At 42.0% G+C, this 13,132-nt stretch overlaps 1 protein-coding gene across 3 annotated transcripts in view; it reads left to right on the top strand.

The window, feature by feature from the left end:
- The window catches only part of LOC136751458 (homeobox protein PKNOX1), a 64,286-nt gene that overhangs the window by 26,308 nt on the left and 24,846 nt on the right, over positions 1-13,132 (top strand). The window lies entirely within an intron of this gene.

Raw genomic sequence — 13,132 nt, 5'->3', positions numbered from 1 at the left:
GCATTGATTCAACAAGGTGCTGAAAGCATTCTTTAGAAATATTGGCCCATATTGATAGGATAGCATCTTGCAGTTGATGGAGATTTGTGGGATGCACATCCAGGGCACGAAGCTCCCGTTCCACCACATCCCAAAGATGCTCTATTGGGTTGAGATCTGGTGACTGTGGGGGCCAGTTTAGTACAGTGAACTCATTGTCATGTTCAAGAAACCAATTTGAAATGATTCGACCTTTGTGACATGGTGCATTATCCTGCTGGAAGTAGCCATCAGAGGATGGGTACATGGTGGTCATAAAGGGATGGACATGGTCAGAAACAATGCTCAGGTAGGCCGTGGCATTTAAACGATGCCCAATTGGCACTAAGGGGCCTAAAGTGTGCCAAGAAAACATCCCCCACACCATTACACCACCACCACCAGCCTGCACAGTGGTAACAAGGCATGATGGATCCATGTTCTCATTCTGTTTACGCCAAATTCTGACTCTACCATCTGAATGTCTCAACAGAAATCGAGACTCATCAGACCAGGCAACATTTTTCCAGTCTTCAACTGTCCAATTTTGGTGAGCTTGTGCAAATTGTAGCCTCTTTTTCCTATTTGTAGTGGAGATGAGTGGTACCCGGTGGGGTCTTCTGCTGTTGTAGCCCATCCGCCTCAAGGTTGTACGTGTTGTGGCTTCACAAATGCTTTGCTGCATACCTCGGTTGTAACGTGTGGTTATTTCAGTCAAAGTTGCTCTTCTATCAGCTTGAATCAGTCGGCCCATTCTCCTCTGACCTCTAGCATCAACAAGGCATTTTCGCCCACAGGACTGCCGCATACTGGATGTTTTTCCCTTTTCACACCATTCTTTGTAAACCCTAGAAATGGTTGTGCATGAAAATCCCAGTAACTGAGCAGATTGTGAAATACTCAGACCGGCCCGTCTGGCACCAACAACCATGCCACGCTCAAAATTGCTTAATTCACCTTTCTTTCCCATTCAGACATTCAGTTTGGAGTTCAGGAGATTGTCTTGACCAGGACCACACCCCTAAATGCATTGAAGCAACTGCCATGTGATTGGTTGGTTAGATAATTGTATTAATGAGAAATTGAACAGGTGTTCCTAATAATCCTTTAGGTGAGTGTATATTTGTGGTTTTCATTCTTTTCATTTGAAGTATGTATTCTAAGTCAGTGGACTTTAATTTCAATTTCCTCATTGCTTGCTTTACTGATGTAAAGTACCATTGTATTTTTCATTTAATTCTAGCATATATGTGAAATTTTCATTCTTGTGTCATTCAAGATACATAATGCAATTCCCAAGTTTAGCCAAATGATGGAGGTAGAGGTCTACATAAGGAATGTCATTATGTGGCTGAAATGTGAAGCTTTAATTTTGGTTGGTGTACAACAGACAGATTTTGTGTCCTATCAGTTTGGCTTCATCAACTTTTACAGATCTTTCTACTAGTTTAATCACTAACAATTTAAGTACATAAGGCTATAGTTCTGAATATATTTGCTGTCAAAAGTGGCATATTGTAATACAGTTTGGTTAGTATTTGAATTGTGCTGATAGGTTTTTCTGGGGTCAATTTCATGCTATTATAAATATGTGTATTTTGCATTCGGGCACAGTCATTTTCTTGTAGCTGCCATGTTGTTGAATGCAGTCACTTGCCTCTTGCAGACGTGTTAGACAGCAGTGTCTACGTAATACATGCAAAGTTTCAGGGCACTGAGCTTTAGACTTCCGGAGTAGTAGCTGTCTTCATTTTCGCACACGGACACATGTTAAATCCAACATTGCAGCTTAACCGTGTACCTCACAAACTTAATTATCAGGTTTTATGTTCAATGCACAGACATAGACATAGGTGCAGAGTTTCATGTGCGTACTGCATTCCAGTGTAGAGGTAATGTGATACTTGTCTGAAGCGACGCATATGTTTATTTTTCATTGGCCCACAGCACCCATGTTTTTCACTGGGGCGCCCGGGGAACTTCTGATGAACAAGCATAATAGTGGGGCATAAGGTATGCATGTGTATGAAGTGGCATATGCATGTGTCATTAGGTGTTGGAGAAGAAGAATTGTTGTTGCATTTCACAATTTAAATTCCTATCACAATATTTAGCAACACCATGACACCAGTATGTTCAGTTTTCACTGCATTTGTAGGTATAAGTGGTTTCTACAACACTTGTTAGTTTTAATGCATGTATGAGTGTTTTAGGGGCATTAGAAGTTTTGGCGGAAGGAAAAAAATAATAATAATAATAAAAATCCTAACAGAAAGAATTGGCTTCCAGCACTTCGTGCATGGAAGCCTAACAATAAAAATCCTAACACAAACAAAAGGCTTCCAGCACTTCGTGCATGGAAGCCTAATAATCCTAACAATTACAATAGGGTTCCAGCAACTTCGTTGCTTGGCCCCGTAATAAGCCCCATGGAGAGGGTGGGGATGGACATCTTGGATCCCTTTCCCCCATCTGAGAAGGGAAACCGTTTTGTAATAATTGCAGTTGATTATTTTACTAAATGCCCCAGAAACGGTGATAGAGGCGCTCATTGAAGGCTTCTTCAGCAGGTTTGGAGTTCTGCAGGAGATCCACACTGACCAGGGGTGGAATTTTGAGAGCAGGATCTTCGCAGCCATGTGTCAGCAGTTGGGAGTGAAGAAGACTCGCACCACTCCCCTTCACCCGCAGAGCGACGGCCTGGTTGAGAGGTTTAACCGTACACTTGCTGTCCACAGCCTCGCATCAATGCGATTGGGACAACCAACTACCCTAGGTCCTTCTGGCCTGCCGTTCCGCGGTGCAAGATTCCTTTGCCTGCACCCCAGCCCTTCTAATGCTAACTGCGCACCCCAGTAGAATTGGCCTTTGGCCGACCTCCTGATGCTCCTGGCTTCCAGCTGGCACCGAGTTTGCCAGTGGACTTCAGGCCGACTGGAGACTGCTTACCAGTTTGCCAGGGAACATCTTCAAGCTGCAGGGGCCCGTCAGCGGAGGAATTATGATCTGCACACTTGGGGCCGCACGTTTCGTGAGGGAGAATTGGTTTGGGTGCATCAGCCCAAAAGAAAGAGAAGGCGCTGCCCAAAACTGGACAGCCATTGGGTCGGGCCCTTGTGAGGAGTTGGAGCGGCTGGGCGAGGTTGTGTACCACGTGCTGCTGCCAGGTCGAGGGAGGCGGGTTGTGCTACACCAGGATCGACTGGCTCCATACAGGGGTCAAGGGACAGTCCAGCAGAGTTCATAAAAACCCCCCAGGCCATTGGTGAGCCCATCTTTGTTTTCTCCATCAGGACCTGTACACTCTCCTCTCGCTGGTTCTCCCACGGCAGGGGGCGGAGGTCGTTTCACCTGTTCTCAATGAAGATTATGACCAAACCAGATGACGGCAGAGAAGGCGGCTACCTTTCCAGTTCCAGGACTTTGTGTTGCCTTCGTGGGCGAGGGCCTCTGAAAGAGGGGGGCAGTGTAGCAACCCCCGTCCTGAATGCTCTTTCCGAGTTACCTGTTCAGTGGGAGGAGAGCGGACGGGCAAGGTCAGTTAGAGTTCAAGATCCATTCCCCCACGTTGATACAAGAAGGAGGGGTGTTCCAGAAGGAGGGGGGTAGTTGATTGGACCCGCTGGGTCAGATGGGTCAGACCGGCAGTCTATTTAGACGGCGGGATTTGGCTGCTCGCTCTCTGACTTTTACAACTGCAGCAGGAGCCCCTGTCCCCCTCTCTACGGACTATATTATTAAGCTGTTCATCCTGTCGTCCTTTTATTTCTTTGGCTGTGTTCAGTGGCCGGAATAGGTGGGCTGTGTTAAAATAAACTGGTTATTCAGAACCTTATTATTTGGTACTGACAATTTTCTTTGTTTCCAACTTATTTCTCAATAACGAGTGTCGTTACAATACATTACAGCCTACTTCGGGATTTGAACTTGGTACGCGTGGTTGACAGTGCTGTTCCTTAACTACTCTTCCAACAGAGATTAGTATTGGACTGTGAAACCTGTTTTGATTAGCCTACAGCCACTACTACAGGCCGTCCCTGGGCCCTCAAATAATACTTTTTTTGGAAACCCCGTTCACATTTGCGGTTTTAGGAGACCTAAGTACGTTCACATATGTGGGCGAAAAGGGGGCCTAAACGAAATGCATGCCGGGAATTAAACAAATGTAATCAAACAAACGAGTTACATATGACATTATGTATGCTTACAGGTGTATGCGATGTATTTATAATCACAACTTAATAATATATATAGGCTGTTGATCGGTTCTATATTTTCTTTGTAAGTAATCTTAACCCTTTGCAGCCAAAGCTTTCTAATATAATTAAAAATGTGCTGGTTCAATGGGGAATTGAATTAATATATTTCCCTTTTCAAATGTCTATCTTCGGTTCTGCAAGTCTAAAAGTGCTGTTATACAATTCACCCGAAAGCGAAGCACATTTAGTAGGACATCTACATCACAAATCATATGCATTATAATCTGAAAATATCTATTATACACCGATCAGCCATAACATTATGTCACCTGCCTAATATTGAGTAGGTCCCCCTTTTGCCGCCAAAATAGCCCTGACCCGTCGTGGCATGGACTCCACTAGACCTCTAAAGGTGTGCTGTGGTATCTGGCACCAAGATGTTAGCAGCAGATCCTTTAAGTCCTGTAAGTTGTGAGGTGGGGCCTCCATGGATCGAACTTGTTTGTCCAGCACATCCCATAGATGCTCGATTGCATTGAGATCTGGGGAGTTTGGAGGCCAAGTCAACACCTTGAACTCGTGATTCATCAGACCAGGCCACCTTATTCCATTGCTCCGTGGTCCAGTTCAGATGCTCACCTGCCCGTTGTAGGTGCTTTCGGCAGTGGACAGGGGTCAGCATGGGACCCTGACTGGTCTGCGGCTACGCAGCCCCATACACAACAAACTGCGATGCACTGTGTGTTCTGACACCTTTCTATCATTAACTTTTTCAGCAATCTGAGCTATAGTAGCTTGTCCGTTGGATCAGACCACATGGGCCAGCCTTCGCTCCCCATGTGCATCAATGAGCCTTGTCTGCCCATGACGCTGTCGCCGGTTCACTGCTGTTCCTTCCTTGGACCACTTTTGATAGGTACTGACCACTGCAGACCGGGAACACCCCACAAGAGCTGCCGTTTTGGAGATGTTCTGACCCAGTCGTGTAGCCATCACAATTTGTCCCTTGTCAAAGTCGCTCCTTTCCTTACGCTTACCCATTTTTCCTGCTTCTAACACATCAACTTTGAGGACAAAATGTTCACTTGCTGCCTAATATATCCCACCCACTGACAGGTGCCATGATAACGAGATTATCAGTATTATTCACTTCACCTGTCAGTGGTCATAATGTTATGGCTGATCGGTGTATACAGTGCATCCGGAAAGTATTCACAGCACTTCACTTTTTCCACATTTTGATATGTTACAGCCTTATTCCAAAATGTATTAAATGAATTATTTTCCTAAAAATTCTACAAACAATACCCCATAATGACAACGTGAAAGAAGTTTGTTTGAAATCTTTGCAAATTTATTAAAAATAAAAAACAAAAAAAGCACATGTACAGAAGTATTCACAGCCTTTGCTCAATACTTTGTTGAAGCACCTTTGGCACCAATTACAGCCTCAAGTCTTTTTGAGTATGATGCTACAAGCTTGGCATACCTATTTTTGGGCAGTTTCTCCCATTCTTCTTTGCAGGACCTCTCAAGCTCCATCAGGTTGGATGGGGAGCGTCGGTGCACAGCCATTTTCAGATCTCTCCAGAGATTTTCAATCGGCTTCAAGTCTGGGCTCTGGCTGGGCCACTCAAGGACATTCACAGAGTTGTCCTGTAGCCACTCCTTTGTTATCTTGGCTGTGTGCTTAGGGTCGTTGTCCTGTTGGAAGATGAACCTTCACCCCAGTCTGAGGTCCAGAGCACTCTGGAGCAGGTTTTCATCAAGGATGTCTCTGTACATTACTGCATTCATCTTTCCCTCGATCCTGACTAGTTTCCCAGTTCCTGCCGCTGAAAAACATCCCCACAGCATGATGCTGCCACCACCATGCTTCACTGTAGGGATGGTATTGGCCAGGTGATGAGCGGTGCCTGGTTTCCTCCAGACATTAGTTCAATCTTTGTTTCATCAGACCAGAGAATTTTGTTTCTCATGGTCTGAGAGTCCTTCAGGTGCCTTTTGGCAAACTCCAGGCGAGTTGTTATGTGCCTTTTACTGAGGAGTGGCTTCCATCTGGCCACTCTACCATACAGGCCTGATTGGTGGAGTGCTGCAGAGATGGTTGTTCTTCTGGAAGGCTCTCCTTTCTCCACAGAGACACGCTGGAGCTCTGTCAGAGTGACCATCGGGTTCTTGGTCACCTCCCTGACTAAGGTCCTTTTCCCCCGATCGCTCAGTTTGGCCAGGCGGCCAGCTCTAGGAAGAGTCCTGGTGGTTCCAAACTTTTTCCATTTACGGATGATTACGGCCACTGTGCTCATTGGGACCTTCAATGCTGCAGACATTTTTCTGTACCCTTCCCCAGATCTGTGACTCGATCCAATCCTGTCTCGGAGGTCTACAGACAATTCCTTGGACTTCATGGCTTGGTTTGTGCTCTGACATGCACTGTTAATGGTGGGACCTTATATAGACAGGTGTGTGCCTTCCCAAATCATGTCCAATCAACTGAATTTACCACAGGTGGACTCCAATCAAGTTGTAGAAACATCTCAAGGATGATCAGTGGAAACAGGATGCACCTAAGCTAAATTTTGAGTGTCATGGCAAAGGCTGTGAATACTTATGTACATGTGCTTTTTTTGTTTTTTATTTTTAATAAATTTGCAAAGATTTCAAACAAACTTCTTTCATGTTGTCATTATGGGGTATTTTTTGTAGAATTTTGAGGAAAATAATGAATTTAATCCATTTTGGAATAAGGCTGTAACATAACAAAATGTGGAAAAAGTGAAGTGCTGTGAATACTTTCCGGATGCACTGTATTTACACACACACACACACACACACACACACACACACACACACAGTACATGTAATATATTACAGTAGTAGTACTTCAAAAGTGTCAGTCTCTTCGGTGCTGTCTGCTGCAGGTCGATGTGTCCTATACAATCCAAGCTGCTGCTCAGTATTTCTTCTGAGTTCTTCAGAAAAACGTGCAACCTTTTCTCTGGAGTCCACCGCGGTTGTTCTCAAGTCTGATCTTTGCATTTTTATTTTCCTTTTAACTTGGTCAGGCAAATGATTTATACCCATTGAAAGAAGCCTTCTGTGATCACTTCCGTGGTTATGTCCTCAGACAGCAGCGCTTGTACGGTTCCTTCAGTTTGTTTTTTAACTTTATCTTCCATCCACATTGTAAACAGTGCTTTAATTTCTGCATCGTCAGAAAAGCCGGCATTTGTAATTGTACTGCTCAGCTCAATATAATCGCATTTCAGTTTGGATAGTAAACAGCTGGTCTCGTTTTACAATGCATTGATTTGAACGGAAACCTGCTTCGGTTAAATGTATATTGTTCTAATGCAAAATTTGGATAAGTGAATAAAGTTACCTCATCCCGTTCACAATTTCACAATGTATTGTACACCTGAAAATTGCATACTGTTAAATTTCAGACTTCAGTCATACTTAGAAGAAAAAACAATAACAAATTTACCAGCTACACACTTTTATTTTCATTGACCGAGTAGTTTGAACTGTTTACATTATAAGTCATTACTTAGCCTATACTTTTTTAATATATATTAAGATGTGAGCTAGCGAAATGTATCGGTACATTTAAGGCTATAGCTCGATATGACATTCAAACAATATAGAGACAATACTGTTTGTCTTGTGCAGTCGTGTAAGCTTGTTTGGTGCCTGCGGCGTCTCCTTTGAATCAGACATGCAAGTCTCTGGGGTTGTGGCTTGAGTTGCATCACGCACTGATGCTTTCCACCCGGCCCAGGGCCCGGCGCGTTCATATTCACATTTAGGTCGCCTTTTGGCCACCTCAAAAGATTTAGGCCGGATCAAAAAGTGGGACTAGTTTTCACCCGCATTGGGCTGGCCTAAATCTCAACCGGGAATGGGGTCTAACTGTCTTAATTAGTTGTATATGACTCCACTATTGGAATTACTCACAAATCAATTTGGAAATAATGAGACGTACAAACAAATGTGTGTGTATATGTATATATGTATGTTCTATGGCTCTATGATAAATGAATGCACTCATGGTTACATTGGCTCATGTGGAGAACGTATGAGGGGACGAATTGTATGTGTGAAGCCGGTCACCCTGCAGCAATTATTAATATTATTTCTTAGCAGACGCCCTTATCCAGGGTGACTTACAAAACATAAGAGCATTATAAAAGTGCAATATAGTCTAAAATTTCAGATCACAACAGTACAAATTACAAGTTCAAGATTACATAAGTGCATATGAATATATACAGTTAATACAAGTCCTACATTCTAGATTCGTGACCTAATAATTGTAGACAAGATACAGTCATAGATAATAGCTCAGGGGAAAGGGACATAGGGGCAATCAATATAAACAACATGAGTACTAGCAATGACCACGGACACGCTGCATGATACTAGCTACGTTTCCTATGTATGTATTTATGTATGCATGTATGTATGTTGTCATTCTGTCAAAAAAAAAAAAATGTTAGGAACTTGTTCTGGTGCAGCACACATAACAACCGTAAATAAAAACAGACAGTCCCATTGTTGACTGTGTGCTGGAATGTCCCTGTTCAGTCGCTTTCCCCTGAAATAGTGCTCCGAGTTAACGCCAGCCTTTTCAGCGCGTTGTTTTGCGTGGCGCACAGCTACGGATATAGCAGGAATCATGCATAGTTTCAACCACTCCACCCATTTTGCACCTTGCATACAATTAAAGGGTGAATGGCGCAGAATGGATTGCGCCACGCAAAACAGGGTTTTGAATACAGCAAATAATGTGAATTTCTGGGCGATAGCCATGTGCACTGCGCAAACCCTACGAATATCTAGCCCTAGCTGATTAATTAGTTGATAAATCGTTCAGTTTGAACAATTTAATTTGAATTACTCTGTGTTCCTGAATACGCTTTGTATACCCGTTTGTGACTTTTCCTAAATGTATTAAATATGCCTACAGTGTTTTAGCATAAACGCAAAAATAAATAAGTTAACGTTTAACTAGAATAGATTATAAATACTGTGATGCGAGTTTGTTTCACTCAGTGCATGTTAATATGTGGAACCTACCTGGTAGTTAGCCAATGGAAGGTTACATATTTAGCGTAATGTGGGAAGTCCCATAGAGAGCTAGGCTGCGTCCCAAACCACACACTTGTTCCCTACACGCTTCGACAAGTGATGTTGTGCTGACGTCACAGAGTGTGCAATTGAGTGAGCAAGGGTTTAGGGTGTAGGGTGAAGCTAAAAGCGTTCAATGGGACACACTTCAGCGTCAGCATTCAGTGCCTTTGCCTTTGACTGAAAAAGTACTTCATTAATTAATTCAAGTACAGTAATTAATTAATTGATAGGTGCCAAAACGTATTTTGGCAGAACTTTCTAATCATATATTTTAAATCATGATTATATAATAATTTTATATTATCTATGTATTATAATTTCCTTGATACATAATTTAACAATTTCTACAACTGTCTAGCTAGCATTACAGTTAAGCTGCCATATTTTCCCAATTTACTTGTCTCCGCCTTTAACGCAAAGAGTTCTGGGACTTCAGCGCTAAAACACTTCTGCATAAGTAGTACACTTCCCTGAAGGGAGCATTGAAGGGCACAAACAGCTAGATTAGGCTCCCTTCACTCATTCCCTAAGGTATTGGGACACCCCTTAAGATGGCCACCATAGTAAGTCCACCCTGCAAGGGAAGGGAACGAGGGAACAAGAGTGCGATTTGGGACGCAACCCTAGTGTTCCCCTTGATTGCTCGCAAGGTTCCCGGTCTGGATGTGTCCACTTACATTCTGGACTGGGGCAAGAGCGTCACTCCATATAAGGGGTGTCACGTTATCAAATTTTGACAGTATGGTAATAGTCTAAAAATATGCCGCGGTTATCGTCGTATAATTTTTTTGTAATCTGTTTTTAAATGTCTATTTAAAGAAATACACAGTACACAATTAGTTTTTAACAAAAAAATACTTTAGTTAGTTTTAAAACAAATCTTAATGTTAAAGTGTACTTACATTTTTGTACAAAACTGATTGAGGGGAAAAAAAAGAATTTTGCATGAATGCAATTTGAAAAATTAAATATTACTGCATAATATCTAAATTAAACCACACAAATGGACTGGTCTGGCCTTGAGAAGTGGGTTCTCATGAGTACTGAGCTAAATATCTTGATGTCTCATTCTTCATCTTATCTTCTGATGTTCCATCTTCCAGACTGCCACCTTCAGTACTTTCCAGGTGTTTCTTGGTGATACTCTTCAGCAATCCAATCAGATTTGGGGTCTTCTTCCCTGCTCATCTGTATGTTCAAGGGATGTGGCAGATCCAGATGCATTAGCAGATCACAGATCCTTCAGAGCTTCCTCTTCACATTTTTGGACTGTGGCATCCAGGTTGTCAGAAAAGCAGGCTTTAAATCTCAGGTCTAAAAAGCTGGAGATATCCAACACTTTTCTGACCTCATCATTTGAATACTTGGCAAGCAAATCTTGTTTTATGATTTCTTTCATTTGTCGTTTTATTGTGCTGTCTTTGTTTACTGCGTTAAGCAAATATTCACTCATGTGATACAAGATTGGCTTCAGGGATGAGATTGTGACATGGGTGTCAGAAGCCAGAGTGTCAGTAAAATCACTCAGCTCAGCGGTTGCAGAATTTGGCCCACGTCTTCCAAGATGGCAACATCTGAATCTTTTGGCATTAAATGCCATGTATTCCTGTCTGAAACAAGGACTGCACACACAGCCTGCTGTTGTTCGAGGAACTGTGAAACCATGGAGTAGGTGGACCCCCATCTTTTTACCACATCATGAATCAGAGAATGCTGAGGAACATTCAATTCTGACTGCTTCACCTTCAATTCCCTTCTCTTTTTCCAGCTGCGACTAAATCCCTGAACAAGGTGCCGGCATGCTCTTATTGCAGCTTCTACTGTTTGTACTTTAAGAGCTTTTCCAATTGCTAAGTTTAAATTGTGCCCAAAACAGCCAAGCCAGAACAAGCAGGAGAGTTCTACAAATGCCTTCTTCATATTTGATGCATTGTCCATTGTTACACCAGCAAGTCTTTCTTTTTTAATGTTCCATTAATTGAAAATGTTTTGAAAACATTCAACAATGTTTGCAGCTGTGTGATCCTCAGTCAGGGAAAAATAAAGTTTCCAGACAATGAGCCTGAAGTTGCCAATCCGAGGAGAGCTAATGCACAGTAAAACTTACATATGGCTTGCCACCACAACCACTGCTGGTCCAGAGGTCAGTTGTTGCTGCATACCATGTACCTTCAGAAACACTTTTCAACATTGACTTTCACTTCATTATACATCTTGGGAACTTCCTTTGTAGAGAAAAAGTTTCTTGACGGTAGATTATAACTGGGGTTCAGCTTTTCCACAAGTTTGCGAAATCCAGGCTTTTCAACAATCTGGAAGGGCATCATATCTTTAGCAATGAAATAAGCAACAGCCACATTGAGTTCTTGAGCTTGCTTGGAGCTGGGAGCTAAGCATTGTCCCTTTTCAATAACTGCAGCAATAGTCGGCTGACTAGGATCTACAGGCTTTGGACAGGCTGAACTGGTGCCACTTCCTCCCTGTAAATTAATAATAAAAAATAATCTACTCTGGCTCAGAATTTACCAGGATTTCGGTTGCACTGATTTGGTATACCAGTACAGCACAACAAAATCAATTTGCACACACTTCTAGAACATGAATATTGAAATACTTGTGAATATTTAAACACTACATTAATGCATTTTACTTTTTAACAAGAATAAAGTTTGCTATATGTAAAATGATGTACTGTTAACAGCAACATGACTGCATACTTGTTTGATTACAGTATCTGAGTTAAATGGAACAGCAAGGCGGGCATGTTGCAGATATGAATAATTATTTTACATTTTAAATCGTTAATTTATTTTTTTATTATTATTAAAGACAATGCAGGCATTGTCTAGATCTGCATAAAATGAAATTCACAATTAAAATGCCATCTTGTTCAGGTATTTAATCACAATGCATACTGTATGTTCTACTTCAGAAAGATTATAAAGATTCCACTTAAAACGTGTTTTACTGATTAAAAGATAAAAATCGGGTGAAAACGAAATAAAGACTGACTCATTAGTTAAGATTAAATGACACGGCTTTAAATAATGTTAAACAGTCTTTTGGCCACAAGTTTTCAGATCGCCACTTACTTTACTATTAAAAATACATATACAAAATATCCCCAAATGGCTGATTTGATTCATTTGGCAGGAGGAAAGAGGTCTCCTTCACATTTTTGTTTACTATTCGTAATTTTTCTTTACTTGTTTCACAACTGTCCTGCTGAACACCTTGCCGTTTAAACGTCAGCGGCGCTGTTTTTTTTTTTTTATGCCGAAAGATTGTTTAAGTTCAAAAACCGACATGCACCAATTAGGTGGTAAAGAAACAAAAACATAGGGTGTTTTTTTATTATCCGTTTCTCCACAGTCGCCCCGTGTTTATTAGTTCTAATGATCAATGGATAAACGTAAAAATGGTTACGGTTACAAAACCGAGGCAGTTTGTACCACGGTTTACCCTGAGACCGTGAAACCGTGACACCCCTATTCCATATTCTACTCCAACAGGTATTGGTGTGCTATATTGACGTTAATTAATAAAGAGTTAAACTGAATACTTTGTCGTGTGGATGTAATTCAACCTCGCTTCCAAGATACCCTTAAACTGCATGAACACGACAATACATTACAAATAAATCCTGCCTGGTCGCGATCTCTACCTCACCTGTCTACAGTCTTTCATGTGCTTGAAATACACATGCAACAACTGTAGTCCGATTGAGTGGACAGGAGAAGCGTAGGGACAGGGTATAAAAGGTGAATGGAGGCGGAATGACG

The sequence above is a fragment of the Amia ocellicauda genome, chromosome 6 (genome assembly GCF_036373705.1).
Source record: "Amia ocellicauda isolate fAmiCal2 chromosome 6, fAmiCal2.hap1, whole genome shotgun sequence".
NCBI lineage: Eukaryota > Metazoa > Chordata > Actinopteri > Amiiformes > Amiidae > Amia > Amia ocellicauda.
Note: the sequence above shows the minus strand (reverse complement) of the source record. Positions and strands in the feature narration are given on the sequence as shown.